Raw genomic sequence first — 19,155 nt, 5'->3', positions numbered from 1 at the left:
AATCTTTAAACTCAAACATAAAAACAAAATACAAGAATTTTACGTAGTTTGAATTTGATTATAAAATCTAAGTTCATGTGAAGGAAAAAGATGGATACATTGATCTCGATGGAAGTTACAACAACATAACTTTCCAAATACAAAAGAACTTGTAGCTCTCAGGTCAAGAATATTGACTACTTCCTCCGTCCCACTAAAAGTGACCTATTTTTATAAATGACAAAGTTTAACCCTTTAAAAAAGTGTGGACCCTACCACTTTTAACACATTTACACATTCTCCTTAATTCTCATGCCGAAAAATTTTGAGCTTTTTATAGTAGGACGGAGGAAATATTATTTTATTTTATTTTTTCTCTATTCTAACTGTTATTCTTTATAAACTAAATTTAATACAAAATGTTTCTCGTTACAAAATGCTACTGCATCAACTTGTCTTTATAGCTTCATGGATGAACTGATCAACATCGGAGATTAGCTTCCAGAAAAGTAACTAGTTAACTGAATAATCATTGCTCTAACAAACTTAGTCAGCTGACAAACTAACCATCTCAATCAGTTGATAAGTTCTTCTATCGTTAGCTAACAACTTTTCAACTAATTTTCACATATCCCTCAACTGACAATCTTAATCAATTGATAACTTTCTCAGCTATCTCTCACATGAGTATCCAACATAAAACTTGTATGATGCAGACACATTTTTTTTCCAATAATCTGCACCTCGACTGCTTTATCATTGATACTTGATTTTTTTCTCTTCATTTCGTACTAACAAAACTTTGCACTTCTCATTAAGAGAGGTAATACTGATTAGTTTAAGACAATAGTTAATTGGTTAAAATGTCTAATGCATTAGCCTTAGTTTCACCTCTTGAATTATTCTCTTTTCAACAATGTTTCTAACAAAATGAAATCTGACATCTATATGTCTTGGTCTTTTATGAAAGACTTAATGCTTTACTAAATGAATAGCACTTTGACTATCACAAAGTATAGTAACAACCTTCTGTAGAAGTGTGGAAGATTAAACTCTTCTAATTTAACCAAATTCCCTAACAACTATGTATTCAGCCTCTGTGGTTGAAAGAGTCATTATAGATTGTAACATCAACCTCCAACTAATAGCAGTTCTATACAAAGTAAACTCATAACCAATTTGAAAAATTTCTTGTATCAATATTAGATGTATAGTTTAAACAAGCAAAGTTTCTCCCTCAGTCACAAACATTATACCATGATTTGCAGTAGTCTTGATATGTATCTTAAGATATACTTTAAAGCTTCCCAACGAGCTTTGTTTGAATCCACTGCCTTAGACTTTGTTTAAATCCATATAGTGACTTCTTAAGCAAACACACCTTAGATTCACATCTAAGTATCACAAAATCTTTTGGTTGATTCATATGTAGATAATTTATTCTAGATCTCCAATTAGAAAAGTTATTTAACATCTAGTTGATGAAGTTTCAAATCAAATTGGGTAACGATAATAAGTAGCAACCTAATAGAACAATGCTTGACTATCGGTGAGAAAATTTCATTAAACTTAACACATTCTTTCAATGTAAATCCTCTAACCACCAGCCTAACTTTGTATCTAACATTCTCTTTGAACCAACTTCAAATTCATTTTTGTAAATCCATTTGCAGTTGACACAGCTTTGAGCAGTTGACTTATCAACTAGCACACATATTTTGTTTTTCATTAAAGACGCAATCTCTTCCTCCATGACTTTTATCTTCAAAAATGTGAGAGTACCCATGTCCGTCGGGTACGACACGGATCCGGGTGCGGAATACGCACCGGGTTCTTCACATATCGTGCGGACTCGGCGGCGAGAACGCACCGTTTGATGCTTTTGTGGTTTTTTTTTGATAAATTAACAGTATTAAATAAAGAAATTGAAAGACCATGCCACAAGGGATTCGAACCCAAAACCTTTGACCCAGAGGCGGATCTACTTGGGGCGGTGGGGGTACAGCTGTACCCCCAAATTTTTTTTTTAGTAGTAGTATTATATATGTATTATGTAATTAAAGTTTGCTGCTTGATTTTGTCCCCCCAATCCCAAACTCCAAGTCCCACCAGGCATTGCAAAAAAAAAAAGAATTGGACTTTGGGCCTTTGGCCCATTAGAATGTGAAAAAGTGGCGGCTCTCTTTAATAAAAGTGGCGGCTGTGATTAGATATTACAAACAATTCCTCAAAGAAAAACAATAGAATTGGAGAGAGAGGAGGCTAACAGACGAGACGAGAGGCGAGACTTCTGACTCGTCAAAGAAAAAGAGAAAAATTAGACAGGGGCGAGATTTTTTATTCCTCAAAGAAAAAGAAAAGAAATTAAAGAGAGGAGAGTAGAGTTGGATAATAGATATTGACATATTGCACTACAAGTCTACAACAAGTTGTTCTAAAAAATAATAGTGGAAGTTTTGAAGGTAAAAAAAATATTTTACATTTGAGTTTATGAGATTATTTTACATTTGAGTTTATGAGATTATTTTTGCATCTAACTATCTTTGAACAATGTTTTATGATATAGTACTTTTAACATTAAAGTATATTTTACATTTGAGTTTATGAGATTATTTTTTTGTACCCCCAACTTATAAATCTTGGATCCGCCACTGCTTTGACCTTAAGCATTAACCCCTTACCGCTTAGTCAACACGCTTTGATTGGTGTGTGAGGCGGTGCTTTAGCCTGAATTTGATAGTTGATACATAGTTGAGGCGGTGGAACTCATTGTGACACTTTCTAATTTACTCCCTCCGTTCCACGAAGCATGACACAGTTTTCTTTTTGGTCTGTCCCACGAAGCATGACACGTTTCTAAAAATGGCAAAAAATTTATCCTTTATTCACATTTTCACTTTTTCATCTACCACACTTAACACACAAAATACCAATTTTTTAATTCCCGTGCCGAAAAGAAGTGTGTCATGCTTCATGGGACGGATGCTTCATGGGATGGAGGGAGTATATTTTTTGTTCATCAAAGCCGCAACTTTTTGACTAAGTGGGCCCTTCTAAAGAATTATACTTTTACCCTAATTATTCAATTCTTTTAGTATTATTTTATAATTAAACTTAGATTATACTACTATAAATAAAATTGAAATTCAGAACGAAAATTACTAAATTCAATTATATACTGCCACATTATTAGATTTTTGCAAATTATTATTTATCAATTCTTTTTCTATTATCTATTAAAGATTATCATTTTATTTATCAAACGTATCCCCGCACCCGTATCCTAATTTTGGATCCTTTTTAGCCGTGTCCACGTATCCTAAATTTAGAAAAATTAAGAGTCGGACACGTATCCCCGCATCCGTGTCCGACACCCGCACCCGAGTCCGAGCAACATAGCTAAGGACTCGTCTATCATCCCTGCACCCGAGTCCGAGCAACATAGCTAAGGACTCGTCTATCATCCCTAAACCGTTGTATCTTTGGGACAATTACTGTAGATCCGCTAGCACAGAACGAAAGTAATTTTGCCTTACGGAAAGAGATTTATTCTCGCCTCGGTTCTGCATCTTTTCCGTTCATCGTCATTTTATTTTTCTACACTTTCAAATAACACTTGAAAGAAAGGGATCCTCTTATGGTTGGCTCTGCGAGGAGCTCGATGTATTTATTCCTTCTCTGTCTTTTCTTTTCTTCCATGTGTGTATCACGTGTTGTGTGCCTTTATCTCTTTTATTGCAATTCATGTCATTAAAGTAATAAAATATTCTTTAGCTTCACTGTTGCGTATATTGGTGGTGCTCGTACTAATTCATGAGGTAGCATGTAGAACGAGGAATCTTTTAGTTTGCTTCTCTGGGACGAAATGCATCCTAAATTGGGGCTTCTAAGCATGGGTGAATGTAGTGATATCATTTTGGTGACAAGTAGAAAGGAGAAAAATGGATATGAAGCAAGTGATCCGTTTGATGAAGGATCTTTGGGATAAATGGGATGTGAGAGGGTTGATGCTGCTGAGCCTTTCCCTTCAAACTCTTCTGCTCTTGTTAGCCCCTCTGAGAAAGCGGACCTCCAACAATTGGGTGGTCGGAGGCATCTTGTGCTTATACTTGCTCGCGGATTGGGCGGCCAACTACGCTGCAGGGGTGATCACTAGCAGCGAAGGCAGCATCAAGAATCACAAAGATAACCAGCCTCTGGCCTTCTGGTCCACATTTCTTCTGGTGCATTTAGGCGGCCCCGACTCCATCACCGCCTTTGCTTTACAGGACAACGAATTCTGGCATAGGCATGCGCTGGCGCTGGCCTTCCAATGTGTTTCTGCTACATATATCTTCATCCAAACACTCCCGCATAACCAGCTGTGGCTTCCCACGCTGCTCATGTTTGCTTGTGGCTTCATCAAGTACTACGAGAGAACGAGGTCTCTGTATATGGCCAGCTTCAACAACCTCCGCGACTCCATGCGCAAGAAGCCCGATCCTGGCCCAAATTATGCCAAGATGATGAGTGTCTTCGATCCAAAGAGAAGGCTTGGCCTTCCCACATGTAGAGAAGAGATATACGTAAAAAAAAAGGCAGCCTGGGTGTGTTAGTCTTATTTGGCCCAACTCCTTGGAAGCCCAAACCCACACACCAAAGCCCATCTTGGCAGGCCCATATCCTAGCCTACTTAAGCTTCTTCGCCCTAATTGCTAAGTGAGGGAAAAGTGTGCAGAGAGAGGCAGCGTGAGTTTGAATTGGGAGAAGCTATCTTCACTTAGTGAGATAAAGTGAGAAGTGCAGTTGAGTGTGGGAGAGAAGACTACTGTTGTCGCTGTTCTTGTGTGATCGAGCGAATCGTGTTCTCTATCTCTCCATTCACCTTTCTCACGTGGATCGAACAAGAAGCTTCGTGTCTTGCTTGTTCTCCCCCTGCTTCGTGTATTCCCGACGCAGCTACTGTGAGGAGCCGCCGGAGAGGGTCAAGGGTGTCGTGGGTGCGTGGAGCTACCGGAGTAAGTTGTGGTGCACGTTGCTGTGCGCTTAGAGAAGGAAATGGGACTGAGCCGAAGCTTGGCCCCCTGCTGCTCGTGTTTCTACAGCTGGAGCTGGAACGTCGCCGCGGCGCAGCTGCTCCCAGGGAAGTCACAGCTGCTGTCACGCTCCTGCTGTTGCTACTGCTCTCTCCCTCCAAAGCTTGAAGAGCTCATTGGCTTCGTGCTAACGAGTACGTGGACGACGACGTGCCGCGATAATACCCAACAGTGGTATTAGAGCCACGGTTGGTACGTCGTCGCGTCCCTGACCTGCTGCATCGGAACGCAGCGATTCAAATCGCTTTTGGTAAGTCGAGGTTCTGATCTTAGGACCTCGCTCAGGTAAAGTGGCGAAACCTCCCCCGTTGTCTTATATTTAGAAAACTGCCGAGTGGTGCAGTTTAGGCTTGGGTTTGCTGCTGTTTCCCAATGTGCGTTTTGATTTGGGAGTAATTTGACTTAAGTTGTGTGCCTTTATCTTATTAATCTGAAAATTGTTGTTTGCCTCGTGAATCTGCTCTGTTTTGTGTTTTTCCGCTGCATTTGTGATTCTGTGAAGGCATCTTAGTGTTTGGTCTCGGTGTTTAGCTTTGTTGTGTCTTGCTGTGATAGCTTGGTATGGCGTCTTTCTTTGGTATGGCTCATTTTGATGGAAAATCCGATTTTAGTATCTGGAAGCAGAAGATGAAGTGCATTTTAATTCAGCAACATGTGTTTAAGGCTGTTGATCATTCATATGCTGATAATGAGACTGAAGAAAAGAAATCTGATATGAATGAACTTGCTTTGTCCTCTATCATACTCAACTTATCTGACTGTGTGCTTAGAAAAGTAGGAGTATGTGATTCTGCTAAAGATTTGTGGTGTAAATTGGAAGAGCTTTACACTGAAAAGTCGCTACCATCCAAATTGTTTTTACTCGAAAGATTTTTTCAGTTTGAACTTGATTTGTCTAAGGATGTAGACGAAAATTTGGATGTGTTTTCAAAACTTGTGCAAGACATTAAACTGACTGGCGATGAACACATTGATGATTATGCCCCTATTGTGCTGTTGAATGCTATTCCTGAGTCTTACAGTGATGTCAAGTCTGCTATTAAGTATGGTAGAGATAACGTGACTTATGATACTGTTGTGAATGCTTTGAAAAGCAAGGAACTTGATTTGAAGCATAATATTGGGAGGGAATCCGAGATCAAGGTTATGCATGTGAGAGAGAGAAATCAATTTAGGCCTCAAAAGCATGCTAGTAACCAAGATAATGATGTCACTAAGAAGAAGAAGAAAAAGTCTTATAAGACAAGGACTAAGAAGTGTTATAACTGTGGTAAACCAGGTCATTTTGCTAAAGACTGTCCTAGTTCTAGTTCTAGTTGTAGTTCTAGTTCAGATGGTGAGTCAGAGTCTGATGGTGATTTGCAAAATGAGCATGCTAATTTGGCTTCTTGTAGTGATAACATGGGTGATTTATTTTCGGTGGTTGGAGCATGTGATAACAACCTGTTGAAATCTATGCATTCTGATTGTCTGTGTGAAAGTGAATGGCGTGTAGATTCTGGTTGCTCTTTTCATATGTCGCCGTTTAAGAATCTGTTTTCAAACTTTCAGACCGTTAGTAATGGCTGTGTGTCTATGGCTAATGGTGCAAAATGTCATGTTGTTTGCATTGGTGATGTGCGTCTTAAGTTTGAGTCTGGATATGTTTTCACTTTGAAGCATGTTAGGTATGTGCCTGATTTGTGTTTTAACCTCCTGTCTTGTTCCGCCTTAGAGAGTGATGGGTTAGAAGGTAGGTGGGGAAAGGGTCTAATGGAGATTATGAGAGGATCTTTGATTGTTTTCACAGCTGAAAAACGTGATAACATGTATGTCTGCCTTGCTGATCCTGTTACTGTTGTGTCTAACTGTGTGGATGACACCCAAGTTGAAAGAGACTTGGATTGGCGTGTGTTTTAGTCTGTCTTATGATACTGCTCACTTTGAGGTGGAGTTGTTCACCCCTCTTAGTTTATGTGATCTGAACATTCGTGTTTCTGTGTGTTTGAGCATTGTGTTGTTTGTTTAGTTTGCTTGTGATGTCTTTGTGACTTTACAGGTTTGATCTTTGTGATTGTCCAACTGTGTGTTGAGTCTGTCCTCCGTGATCTGCGTGGTTTTTTTTTTTTGGATTGTTAGATCTTAGTGATCTATATGTTCTATGTGTGTTCTACTGGTTGCTTTATCTTGTGTGATTTGCAGGTGTTTGGACACGGTTAGTTTACACGGTGATCTGTGTGATCGGAGCTTACTTTGTGTTTGTTCACTTGTTTCCCTTGTATTGTCTGTGTGATTTTACAGGGATCTCGGCGATGATGAATCCCATTGTCCTTCTCGTTTGTGCACCACGATTGGGCCAAAGGTGGAGATTGTTAGTCTTATTTGGCCCAACTCCTTGGAAGCCCAAACCCACACACCAAAGCCCATCTTGGCAGGCCCATATCCTAGCCTACTTAAGCTTCTTTGCCCTAATTGCTAAGTGAGGGAAAAGTGTGCAGAGAGAGGCAGCGTGAGTTTGAATTGGGAGAAGCTATCTTCACTTAGTGAGATAAAGTGAGAAGTGCAGTTGAGTGTGGGAGAGAAGACGACTGTTGTCGCTGTTCTTGTGTGATCGAGCGAATCGTGTTCTCTATCTCTCCATTCACCTTTCTCACGTGGATCGAACAAGAAGCTTCGTGTCTTGCTTGTTCTCCCCCTGCTTCGTGTATTCCCGACGCAGCTACTGTGAGGAGCCGCCGGAGAGGGTCAAGGGTGTCGTGGGTGCGTGGAGCTACCGGAGTAAGTTGTGGTGCACGTTGCTGTGCGCTTAGAGAAGGAAACGGGACTGAGCCGAAGCTTGGCCCCCTGCTGCTCGTGTTTCTACAGCTGGAGCTGGAACGTCGCCGCGGCGCAGCTGCTCCCAGGGAAGTCACAGCTGCTGTCACGCTCCTGCTGTTGCTGCTGCTCTCTCCCTCCAAAGCTTGAAGAGCTCATTGGCTTCGTGCTAACGAGTACGTGGACGACGACGTGCCGCGATAATACCCAACAGGGTGAAAGAAATAAACTCGTTGACTGATAAGCAGGCGGTGCTTTTCGCTTACCGCTTCTTCTTGACCTTCAAGCGTCTCATTGTAGACCTCAAATGCAGCTACTCCGAACGCGTCAGAAGTCGGGAGTTCTTCCTCCACAGCTCAGCAGAGGAGGCCTTCAGAATAATAGCACTCGAGCTGAATTTCATGTACGATATCCTCTTCACCAAGGCCAACATTGTGTACACGCGTAAAGGGTTGTTGCTCCGATTGTTTTCCTCAGCTCTGGTGGTTACTGCGTTTGGTCTCTTCTACTCTGAGGAGAAGAAATTCCAACGCTCCGATGTTTGCATTACCTATGCCTTGCTCGTAGGCGCCATTGCATTGGATGTGATAGCATTTATTCAGTTCTTTACGAGTTATTGGCTCACTGCTTTTGCTAATTATCGGGACTCTTTAAACTGGCTTATACCAGGTGTCACTAAGCCCAACGCAGTGCTTAAGAAGTTGTTTTTCCACCGGTGGTCTGAATCTGTGTCAACTCACAACTTGATCGAGTATAGTCTCAACCTCCTCCCACTAGAGGCTCGAGAAATCATGGACTTTTTCGGACTAATTAACTATTTTAATGGCCTGTGGTATGTGAAACGTGAGCCGTTTACCGACGAGCTGAGGAATCACATCTTCGAGGAGGTGAAGCTCAGGTCTGAATTGGCAGAATCTTCTGAATCTTTCCCAGAGGCCATCACAGCGAGAGGCGGCGTGGCCCTCCGTTATAATATATATAACACCGACATGGCCCTCGGAGATCTGTTTCATTATGTTGATGGCATGGAGTATGATGAGAGTCTCCTGTCGTGGCATATTGCTACCGAGCTTTGCTGGTGTTGGAAGGAGGACGACGATGATATCTTGGAGCCTGAGCTCGAAAAGAAAAGAGACATCTCGAAGCTCCTCTCCGATTACATGATGTATCTCGTGGTTATGCAGCCTGAAATCATGCATGGCGTCACGGATATTGGGCAGACTCGATTCCGTGATACCTGTGCTGAGGTGGAGGTAGTCGCAGACCAGAAGAGGAAGCACCCCAGCTCAATCCAATTCATCAAGACTGCTCTTAAAGCTTTCTGCGCATGTCTCCCCTGGTTTATATTTTCACCCATTGTATCTCTTATCCTCTCGCTGTTTGTCGTCGTGCTTCTGCCTCTACTCCCGCCTCATCTACGGTATACTTGTTGTGTTGTGCGCTTCTTCACATGGGATGAGATGAAGGAAAGGATGAAGAAGCAAAAGAAATTTGCCACAAAGATCCGCAGTGTTAAGGCGGAGATACAGCCAGTTTGCCTCAAGGGAGATAAGAGCAAATCAGTGTTGTACGACGGGTACCGACTGGCCAACAAGCTTCATGAGCTGGGGTACAGGAAATGGGAGGTAATGAGCAAAGTTTTGGGTGGAGATGCTGACGTACGCGGCCGTCACATGCCGACCGCAAGCTCTTGCGGACAGGGGCGGAGCCAGGATTTTTTTTGGGGGGGGGCTGAACTGTTACGGGGGTTCGGGGGCGGTAGCCCCCGATTTTTTTTTTGGGGGCATTCAATACATTTTAGACATTTTTTACTAAAATACAAATATAATCATAATAATAACAACATTTTTATAGATAATATAGTTCAAAACATTTACTAAATTTTTTTTTGGGGCATTCAATACATTTTAGACATTTTTTACTAAAATACAAATATAATAATAATAATAATAATAACAACATTTTCATAGATAATATAGTTCAAAACATTTACTAAAAAATTTTTTGGGGGCATTCAATACATTTAGACATTTTTTACTAAAATACAAATATAATAATAATAATAATAATAATAATAATAACAACATTTTCATAGATAATATAGTTCAAAACATTAGCTAATTTTTTTTTGGAGGCATTCAATACGTTTAGACAGTTTTTACTAAAATACAAATATAATAATAATAATAATAACAACATTTTCATAGATAATATAGTTCAACATTTACTAAAAAAATTTTGGGGGCATTCAATACATTTTAGACATTTTTTACTAAAATACAAATATAATAGTAATAATAATAATAATAACAACATTTTCATAGATAATATAGTTCAACATTTACTAAAAAATTTTTGGGGGCATTCAATACATTTTAGACATTTTTTTACTAAAATACAAATATAATAATAATAATAACAACATTTTTAGACATATTATAAAAAAAAAAAAATTTTTTTTTTTCAAAATTTGGGGGGGGGGGCTCTAGCCCCCCCTTGGCTCCGCCCCTGCTTGCGGAGCAGTTGAGCAAAGGAGGGGAGCTTATAAGCTTTGTTTGGTTGTTGATGGCTCATTTTGGTTTGGTCCATCAGTTTGAAAGTTATGTTGAATTTGCTAGGATGAAGCTCATTGTCGACAAGTAACTCATCAATCGCGTGTCTTCCCTTTCATGTGTGTGTGTAATTCTTTACATAATCTACCATAACACTATACTTGTTCTTGGATATAATTAACAAAAAATGTATGGCTTAGTTTAATTAGGTCATCATGTTGATCTTGTGGGATATAATAAGTAAATGTTTTAGTTGTTACTATGTCTGCATTAAACTTTAAAAGTTGACAATTGAATCAAACAGTTATTTCAGTTTTTACGTTTTTCTTTATTGCTTGCTTTTTTAATAGAAAAGAATGACTTCAATCATGGTTTATATGGATTAAAGATTTTTATTTTATTTTTTTTAATCCTACATTTATTTCCTTTAATAACCATTTAGACAATATAGTTTTTATTTTATTTGGAAATATTAAATATAATGTTTTATTAAAACTCGTGACGAACCAAAAGTTGTATACTCTTTATGCACGTAGGTAGTAGAACTTTTGAAAATTAAAAAAAAGATGGAAATACTAAAGTTATGCATATTTTAGTACAAGTGAGATTTTGGAAAATTAAAAATCAATTAATAAAAGTACCATAACAGAAACAAAAATACAACAGAAAAAACTTTTCAAAAAAATATACGTAATAATAAAAAAAAGAGGTGGCTAAAGAAAATATAAAACATATTATAATTTGAGAAAATTAAACCTGAGTCGAAGAATTCGTTCGATTCAAGATGAAAAAACGTCCAAGAACTCGAAGAACACTCAAAGAACCCCGGGAGAAAAATGTATGAATTTGTTATATTTTGATAGTGTAGGTCTTATAAATGGAGTGAACTAGCTATTTATAAGAGAGATACAAGAAGGGTAAAGCAGTAAATTCGACGGTTCACGTACGCTGCATGCCCTTCACCAAGTTCCTTCCTCCTATAACATCAATGATAACTAACTAGCAGCTTTTATCGGTCATTCTGTCAGATATTTATTCGGCGTCGATGTCTCATACTTCGTCTTTGGCTTAGTTTATTGATGAGTGTTGATTCTTCTTCTTTCTACATTGAACGGCGTCGACTTCAATTCCACTTCTATAGTGTCTTTGTTGCTAACTTGCCGTTATTATTCATAAACCTCGTAAATAATCATCGTTGATCTTCTTTTGTTTATGACGCTGACTCTTTTGGTGTTGTTTCCATTCTCGATTCTTTTTTGTCTATCTTCAATCGGCATTGGCTCCATTTCCTTGTGTTGACGACGCTGGCTTCATTCCCTTGTGTTGACGGCGCTGGCTTCAAATACTTTGTCTTTCATTATCCTATCTTTGGTTATAATAATGATAAAAATAGTAAAATAATGGAATAATGAATAGTTTAATAAATGACAGCGGTGATGTGTAATTTACTCCTCATCAAATAACATAAACAATAGTAAAATAGTAAAAACTTTTCCAAAAAATATAATAATAAAAAAAGAGGTGGCTAAAGAAAAAAAAGAAGAAGAGATGGGTAAAGAAAGAATAATTAAAAAAGAGATGGGTAAAGAAATAATAATGAAACCAAAAAATAAAAGTACAATAGAAAAAACTTTAAAAAAAATAATTTAAAAATAGAAGGGTAAGAAAGAATAATAAATAAAAAAAAGGATGGGTAAGAAATAATAATAAAACCAAAAAAAGGGCTAAAGAAAAATAATAATAAATAAATGAGTAAAGAAAGAATAAATAAAAAGGAAATGAGTAAAGAAGTAAAAAATAAAACCAAAACATAAAAGTACCATAGAAAAAAGAGGTGGCTAAAGAAAAAAAACATAAGAAAAAGAATTAAAAAAAAATGGGTAATGAAGTAATAATAAAACCAAAGCATAAAAGTACAATAGAAAAAACTTAACGCAAATAATAATAAAACCAAAAAAAGGGCTAAAGAAAAATAATAAAAAAGAAATGAGTACATAAGAAAAAAAAATGGGAAAATAATTTTTTTAAAAAATGGGTAAAGAAATAATAATAAAACCAAAACATAAAAGTACAATAGAACAAACTTAACGCAAATAATAATAAAACCAAAAAAAAAGGGCTTAATAAAAATAATAAAAAATAAATGAGATGGGTAATAAAACCAAAACATAAAATTACAATAGAAAAAACTTAACGCAAATAATAATAAAACCAGAAAAAAGGGCTAAAGAAAAAAAAATAAAAATAAATGAGATGGGTAATAAAACCAAAACATAAAAGTACAAAAATACAAAAACTTAACGACCAAAAAAAAGGGCTAAAGAAAAATAAAAAAAAATAAATGAGATGGGTAATAAAACCAAAACATAAAAGTACAAAAATTTACCAAAACATGAGATGGGTAATAAAACCAAAACATAAAAGTACAACGCTAGAAGGAGGGGTTGAACCTCCGACCTTGTGGTTAACAGCCACACGCTCTAACCAACTGAGCTATTCCAGCAACTTGAATATTTAGTACTGTATGTTCTTTAAATATTATTTGTTCATCCTTTGCGCAGGGCTATGATTTCTTTAAAATTACAAGCGGTTGAGTATTGAGTGCTCAGTTTAGGGCTGGGAAAATACACCAAAAACTCGGTATACGGGTCATACCGTACCGTAAAATACCGAATTTAAGGTATATCGATTTTTTTGGTAAGGTATGATACCGTACCGAAGATTTACGATAATGTAAAGATATGCATTTTCCAAATACCGGGGTATACCGGTGTATACCGATACCGCGGTATATACCGAAAAAATCAATAAATACCGTATTAAAGGTATATACAAGAACACGGTATGATACCGTATTACTGGTATACCGAATATTACTGTATATACCAGTGATGCGGTATCATACCTTATTCTGGTATACCTTAATATTCGGTATATACCGGTAATAAGGTACAATACCTTATTCTGATATACCGCAATTATCCGTATATATTGGTATACCGAAAATCGCAGTATATATCGTATCAAAATCTATAGTTTAAAATATATAATATAAATTTTTAAAAATATTTATAAATTTTATAAAATGATGTATATAATCTCTATATTATGTGAACATATACAATTGTACATGAATTTATTAATATCATCAAATGATACAAAAACAAATAAAATATAGTATATAGTATAAGTCATACAATAAAATAAAATTGTTTATTTTGATATTATAGTATAGTTATAATATATAACTAAAATTATTGTTTTACAATAGATTATACATCTAACTTATAGTAATAGTTACATATATAATAGCATAGTTATAATATTAGTATGAAACAATGGTGTCAAATGGCCACATTGAACATGCAAACACAATATTTGGCCACTAATTGAAAAAACACAAATTATGGTCATTAATTAGGCAATATGCCTAATATACCCCTAATTGGGCGGACTGGGTAGGGTCAGGAGCGCGGGTCGCGTGCCGGGTAGGATCAGGCACGCGGGTCGGGTTAGACACTTATGGCACTATTAGTGTCATAAGTGCCAACGAATTTTTTTTTTACTCCCCCTGCCATGTCTACCCCCCAAGACCCCCGACCCCACCCACCCCCAAGCCAAAAAGAACTTTTTAAACACTTCCCCTAGGGTTTAGATATTCCATTTAGGGTTTAGATTATCCATTTAGGGTTTAAATGTTCCATTTAGCGTTTAGATGATGCTGTTGTTTCTATATTTGTTCTGCATGTTTGGCACTTATGGCACTAATAGTGCCATAAGTGCTAAAAAGACCATTTCACTTTATTTTATTTTGGATTTTCGTTGGCACTTATGGCACTATTAGTGCCATAAAATAAAATAACAAAAGTAAAATTTGATTTATTTTTATCTAGGGGGAGTAATTTGTTTTTTGTTTTTGACTTGGGGGTGGGTGGGGTCGGGGGTCTAGGGGGTAGACAGGGCAGGGGGAGTAAAAAAAAATTTCGTTGGCACTTATGGCACTAATAGTACCATAAGTGCCTAACCCGACCCGCGTGCCTGATCCTACCCGGCACGCGACCCGCGCTCTTGACCCTACCCAGTCCGCCCAATTAAGGGCAAAAACGTCCCAAAGCTATAAAAATGGCCAAAATTTATGTTTTTTCAATGAGTGGCCATAATTTGTGTTTTATGATCCATTTTGGCTATTCCAAAATTTTACTCATATTAGTATTATATTATAAATAATATTACGTCTAACATATAAATTATAGTATGTAACTTATAACATCTATATAATTTACTATATATTACATGAATGCATACAAGTACGCGAATATAAATATCATCAAATGATATAAAAGTGAATAAAATATAATATAGTATGTAAGTTATATAATTTAAATATGAGACTAATTATATGAAAGTATTGAATACTTGGGCACGAGATGATTGATTAATAGTGATTTTAGTTTTAAGTATATGTTCTGTCTTGGAGTCTTTGATTTCATTCAGTATGTCTTCTATTTTTTTTTATGAACTAAATATATTATATTCTCTAAAGTTTAGGATTTTCTTTTTCTATATATAAAATATAATAAAAACTACACCTGATGGGTGTTAATTTACATTGATATCATTAATAATAAATGTATTACTTTTTGTTTATTTGTAATATATTTTAATTATTATGTCATTATTATATTTGTTAAATATTATTCATTATCTAAACATGTTTTAAATAAATAAGTTATCAATTTTTTACCGTATTGAATTTTTTCGATTTCGGTAATACCGATTATTTTGGTATACCGTTAAAGTGCGGTATACCGTGAAAGTACGGTATACCGAAATTCGGTAAGGTATACCGAAATAAAGGTACGGTAAAGGTTTTGTATATTCTCCATACTGTACTTAAGGTATACCGAACTAAGGTATACCGTAGGTAAATGTAAGGTATAAGGTATGGTCGATTTAATAAGGTATACCGTACCGTCCCACCCCTAGCTCAGTTTTGATAAGCAAATAAATAATAAAAACATGTCTGAGTTCAACACAACTCTACCGGATTTACTTCAAGTATTCAGTAATAGAAATATATCTGAGTTCAACCCAGCTCTATTAGATTGTTACTTAGGCTACTTAGTTAGGGCTAATTGAGTCATTTTTATTTTTGGGCTAGAAAATTTTGGTCATAACACAAACATTCAATTTGTAGTATAGTGGATAAAATTTTGCATCCATTCCAGATCTGTAGATCTATATCCATTTTTTTAGAATTTGAATCTTAAAAAATGTTAATTATACGATATCGGATATAACTCCCAAACGAAAATTCGGATACTTTAACATGCTGGTCAATATTCTAGTAGATTGCACCTCTCCTATTGCCACCAACCAGTCACTGAAAAATCCCTCAAACGATTTTGAATGCGATGTGCCAATAGAGTGCAACCTAAGAAAGTAAATAAATAATTATGATTAACATCGACTAAATAGCTAAAGGCGTTTTTTTATATAAATTACATAAGTAAATAAAGAAAATTTAACAAAAATTCAGATAATTTGACATTGACTGATCAATATTCTAGTAGACTGCACCTCTCCTATTGCCACCAAATTACTGAAAAATCCCTCAAACGATTTTGAATGCTCATGTACCAGTAGAGTGCAACCTAAGAAAGTAAACCGATACTGATGATTAACACCGACTAAATAGCTAAAGGCAACTATTTTTTTTTTTTTTGATAAATTACATAAATAAATAAATAAAAATTTAAAGATTACGCGATAGAGGACTCAAACTCAAGACCCGGTCTTGGATATTAACCTCCTACCACTAGGTCAACACACACACAAAGAACCCAAGACCTGATATTAACCCTCCTACCAAACTAGATCAACACACATACACAGAGATCCTAAAACTGTTACATCTAGGTTTTTTAACCAAGACCTCTTGTTTATACAAGAGAGTCTCAACCAATTCAGCTAAGCACTCGGTTACTAAAGGCAACTATATATATTAACTAGTGAGGTTGCATCAAAACAAAAAACGTCATGAAAATTAATGTTTGCATTCCATTATGGTATGAGGATGAATCCTTATGACATTCATCATCATCAATATCCAATAAATGATAATGAGGGTGTTTGATTGAGCTTATAAGCTCTTCAAAACAGTTTATAAGTTGTTTATGAGCTTATAAGTTTCTTCAAAGTGTTTGGTAATTATAAGCTCTTAAACAACTTATAAGCTTTAAAAATAAGCCCGAAGAGCTTATAAGTTCCCCCAAAAATAAGTTCCTACAGCCCAACTACTTGATCCACTCCTCAATCGTGACTGAGCATCTTGGAGCCTTTCCATTGTCATTCCCAATAGTATGATAGGCTTGGAAAACATATCTACAACTTATAGGAACAAATCGATTCCCATCCTGATTGACACCGAGAAGCTCCTTCGTGCAAGGTACCACCTCGTCATAAAGTTTGCTAATTGCTCGAAGGCCGGACAAGAATTGCAAATTCCATAATGAAATAGATAACCCATCGCCACTACAAGAAAAAAGGCCTATTACTACGCAACTTTTACGACACCATAATATATATGTCTCTATAATGCCTCTATTACGACATGATATCTTTTATATTCATTAATACAAAATTTCTAAACACTATTAAGGCATAGAATGACACGGGTCGTAATAGTGCGTCAATTACAACACTATTAAGTGTCACACTGCAATCTGCAAATGAAGAAATATATTTGTTGTCGAACACCAAGCTTCTCAAAACACCTTCATCACTTCGGTATTGCGATCATAGGTAAAAAGATAAGCATACACGGGAGCGTAAATCCTCTCATGTCTATTGTCTACATCCGCGTAGATAAAATTTACTCTATCCGTCTCAGTTAAATAGATTTATTTTTCTTTTTTTTTATGTCTCAAAATATAGGCCGATTTTCATAAAAGATCATGCATTTTAAAACCATTTATAAATATATCTCTATTTAATTCTTTGATTGACTCTAGCATTAATGTATCGTCAAATAATAAATATAATCATATTAGAAAATTACTTGTATAATTTTCTTTATCAAAATTTTGTTTAATCGTTGTGCAAAATTCAATCAGTCTATATAATTGGGACAAATGAAGTATTTTGAAAAAAAAGTCGTAGTTATATAATATGCATCAAAAAATAAAAATTTTAGAAAATCTTTCTTTCTAGCATGCATAAAAAAAAGTTCTAGAGAATCTTTCTTACTTAGTAGAAATTTGATATAAAAAATATATGGATATTTTGATGAATATTTTAACTAGCTACTAACGATTGCTGATAAAAATATGTTATTGAGATATTGGTCATTGATTTGGCTCACATATAACTATAAAAGGTCTTCTTTATTTGAACCCTTAGGACTCGTAAGAGCTAATACAAAGAACAAATTATCCAATTTCAAATCAAACTTAGAATTCAAAAAAAAAAAAAATCAATTCCGCTATAAAATTCAATCAGAAAAAAAAATATTTAGAAATTTGAACAAAAAAGAACGGTTAGGAGGGGTAATATAAAAAATTAAATAGAAAAATGACATATTCAGAAATTTGAATAATTTAAAGAAAAAAAATGAATAATATGAGAAATCAAATCAATGAAATAGAAAATATATTCAGAAAAGATATACTACAACTTTGTAAAAGAAATATATTAGCTAAAGAGATGGTGGTTTGAACCTCCAACCTTGTGGTTAACTGCCACACGCTCTAATTGTTGGAAATTGGTTGTGAGTAACCAATATTTGATAATTTTTTTAGTACCGAAAATATTTAATTTAGCAGAATTAAATGGGACAGGATCGATCTACGTTCCGAGTAGATGATCGTAGTATATTTATTTACTCAAAATCGATTTTCGGTGAGTGAGAAATAATTATTTAAAGCTGAGACTTGAAACATGGAGCTGTGGGAAAAGATAAGCATTAAAGAAGGTTTAATGCTTATCCCACATTGAAATGTGGATAACATTTATTACAGTATAAATGCTATTACATCAGAGCTTGTAATAAAACTGTGTGCACACGTGACGGGTTGCGAAACCTACACGCGCGCGCCGCCGCCGCCGCCCGCCCGGCCCCGGCACTCGGCCCCGTCGCCCGGCGTCCGGCGCCTAGCCGTGGACTTGGATCTTGGCAATTGGTCTTTGGGTGGTCTTTGGGCCTACCCTAGGCCCACACCGACTCTTATCTTTTTGGACCAACGAAAACTTGGTTCAAAGGGGACGAGGCCCAACTTCGCGCACGCACACGAGGCCCGCTAGGGCTTGGCCCGGGAGGACCCTTGGTCTCCCAGGAAGCTTCCCACGTAACTGCTGTCGGAGGAGTCATGGCAGATTCAAACAGTCTGTTACTGCCTGTAACTCCCGACACTATTTGAATTCCATCAATGGAATTAAACCCGCAGGCTCCCCCTATTGATGTGGTCTGTGCCTATAAATAGGACAGCCTCCATGCATCATCAACACATCTGAAACAAGCATTACACTCAAACTCTGCTGCATTCTGCACCATCTGTTAAGTTCTGTTCTCGCCTCATTCCAGTTCGCCGGAGCTCGTTGGTCTGCGGTGCTGCTACCTACGAGACGAAGCCGTTTCATCTTTGGGGACGACACGCCAAACCGAGAGCACTACCGGGGCGTATCTCGTCTTGCGGAGAGAGGACCCTCCTCGACTCGGCTGCTTTTCCTGGTTTTGTTATATTGTAATTTCAATATAG

At 36.5% G+C, this 19,155-nt stretch overlaps 1 non-coding gene and 1 pseudogene across 1 annotated transcript; one reads left to right on the top strand and one right to left on the bottom strand.

Moving 5' to 3' along the window:
• Positions 1–3,799: 3,799 nt before the first annotated feature.
• Positions 3,800–10,609, top strand: LOC131008264 (uncharacterized; annotated as a pseudogene).
• A 2,219-nt stretch (positions 10,610–12,828) lies between these two features.
• TRNAN-GUU (transfer RNA asparagine (anticodon GUU)) lies at positions 12,829–12,902 on the bottom strand. The gene has a single exon. It is a non-coding gene; the product is annotated as a tRNA-Asn (tRNA).
• Positions 12,903–19,155: the final 6,253 nt, after the last annotated feature.

Source organism: Salvia miltiorrhiza, chromosome 1, assembly GCF_028751815.1.
Source record: "Salvia miltiorrhiza cultivar Shanhuang (shh) chromosome 1, IMPLAD_Smil_shh, whole genome shotgun sequence".
Classification (NCBI taxonomy): domain Eukaryota; kingdom Viridiplantae; phylum Streptophyta; class Magnoliopsida; order Lamiales; family Lamiaceae; genus Salvia; species Salvia miltiorrhiza.
Note: the sequence above shows the minus strand (reverse complement) of the source record. Positions and strands in the feature narration are given on the sequence as shown.